The 2,512-nt window shown below is 28.2% G+C and overlaps 1 protein-coding gene across 1 annotated transcript in view; it reads left to right on the top strand.

Annotated features, from left to right (window-relative positions):
- Window positions 1-2,512, top strand: part of LOC111687100 (insulin-like growth factor-binding protein 7) — a 46,710-nt gene that overhangs the window by 21,974 nt on the left and 22,224 nt on the right. The window lies entirely within an intron of this gene.

Raw genomic sequence — 2,512 nt, 5'->3', positions numbered from 1 at the left:
ATAGACTTTCTATAGTCTTGACTATAGACTTTCTATAGTCTTGACTATAGACTTTCTATATTCTTGACTATAGACTTTCTATAGTCTTGACTATAGACTTTCTATAGTGTTGACTATAGACTTTCTATAGTCTTGACTATAGATTTTCTATAGTCTTGACTATAGATTTTCTATAGTCTTGACTATAGACTTTCTATATTCTTTACTATAGACTGTATATAGTTTTGACTATAGACTTTCTATAGTCTTGACTATAGACTTTCTTTAGTCTTGACTATATACTCTCTGTAGTTTTGGGTGTCAGGGGTATCAAACTTGTGTTCTATGGTTAGTGTGTTAGCGTAGGTGTTGTAGCCTTAAACTTTGTGGGTTTTTTTGTTTAAACCTAGTCATAGAGGACTCCAAAACTGACATTGTATTTAATTTTGGAGCAATTTTCATATTTTCATATTCATTCCTGCAATTAAACTCTTCATTCCCAGAAAGAACTCTTTATATAAAAAGATAATAAAAGTCTGTATGATCGATTGGTTCAAAGCTCTTGGTTTCCTTCATTCGATAGAAATAAGGTGCAATAAAGTATTGAGCATCTGTTTCTACAGAAATTGATTTTCTAATGCATTCTGATCAGATATCCATATATATGTTATATTTAAAAGTACTATAGATAAGAACATATATTAAGATCCTATTATCAATTCTGCTTTCCTTATCATGTATCGAGTGTTGAGTTGCTATGTTAGTTTGAAGTGCAGAATACGCTCTAGGGTATTTAATATGCATTACAGAAACTTATTTTCAGGATATTAGTTAAGGATACAATATTAATCAAAATTCTATAATTTTACTTAAGCCAACCGCACATTAACCCTAGTAAGATAAATAAATAAATTTAGCTATCATTAGTTAGAAATTTACCATGTCTGTCTGCAGTTTACTTTATTATGGTTTACTTTAGTTCTGCTCTTTCATGTTTGTATGTTTGTTTGTTTATTTACCAAAGGCTACAATTACATGTAATTTTCATGTCTTTCTATGTATTTTAAAACACATGCCAACTCTAGCTCTTTCATTCTGTTTTTTGTTTGTTTGTCAAATAGTTGTTTTTAATAAATACTTGTAACTGACACATAATTAAAATACAAGCATCATAGAGCTTGTTAGTAGTAAAAATTAAAATACAAGGTTGTTACAATAATAACATAATTACAGTAATTAGAGTGAAAAAAATATATATATAATAAACCAAAGAAAACAAGAATGTTAATAAACACATAATTTTCTGTTAATTAAGCGTTAATTTTGTAGTAAATTAGTGTCTTTTAATAACATACTTTTAGGGGATATATGTATTAGTTTAGAGGCAGTAAAGTTGTTATGGATTTCTAATGAAATACTTTATATTCTAAAATGTTTTCTTTATTTGTCTAGTTTAAACTATTTTCTTTATTAAAACTTAATTATTTTCCAATATTTTTGTCTCCTTTTAAATTTATTTTGTTTAAATTTAAAAATTCTTTTCAAGTGTCTATGGGTTTATACTTAAACATACACATACATGCAGCACTATTTTATTTCAATGTTACACACTTGTTAGTTCAACACTTTATTTGCAAAAAAAAAAAAAAAACATTTTTCACTAAAAAAAACTTTGTCGTACTTAGTATGTAAAAAAATTTATAAAAAAAACATAAACCTAAACAAAACTAATGGAAAAATTGTTAGTAGATGATGTGCTGCAATCCTTGCACATTCAAACTTTAAAGCTTAGATAGGGGGAAAAAGTTTGTTAAGTGTAAATTAAAAAAAATTGAATAAAAACTTAAAATCGCCTTAAATATTTATAACATTTTGAGAATATTAATAGCTGGAACTTAAAGATTACAGATGCAATTCTTAAGCAGCTATCAATCTTTCAAAAAATATTTTAAACGAAAAAAAAAAAAAAAACTTTCGGTTAAACGATAACCGAAAGTATAGTTAACATTGCATAATCATTTTGTATAACTCTTCTTAGAAACTACTTTTTCTCATACCCATTATTAATACAGATTTCACAATAATACACAGGCACGACCATAGAAAAGAGTAATGAAACCTTATAAAGTATTACAAGGCTAACAGAGTTGCATTTTATTTTAAATACCAGTTTTTTGCACTTGATATACACACACCAATACTTGCATATATGAACCTAAAGCAACAACACACAAATACACATATTAACCTACAACAACCCTGCAGTTTAGAAGTTCAATTATCTATTTGCTTTAGACTATCGACATTCCTACTGATGTGGGAAAGATGATATAAAGAAATTTGTTCTACAGGAATTCATGAAGAAGATAGCAGGAGAACCTTAATGAGATCAAAATAAAACCGATGGTGACTAAGTCATTAAAAACGAAGAAAGGGACTGTTAAATATCCAGCAGGTCCTTCCCCCCAGGGGCATGTTAACTTGGGGAAGCCTCCACCTTGGTGTTATTGCAATCCCGGGGAAAAAGAGGTGT

The sequence above is a fragment of the Lucilia cuprina genome, chromosome 5 (assembly GCF_022045245.1).
Source record: "Lucilia cuprina isolate Lc7/37 chromosome 5, ASM2204524v1, whole genome shotgun sequence".
Classification (NCBI taxonomy): domain Eukaryota; kingdom Metazoa; phylum Arthropoda; class Insecta; order Diptera; family Calliphoridae; genus Lucilia; species Lucilia cuprina.
Note: the sequence above shows the minus strand (reverse complement) of the source record. Positions and strands in the feature narration are given on the sequence as shown.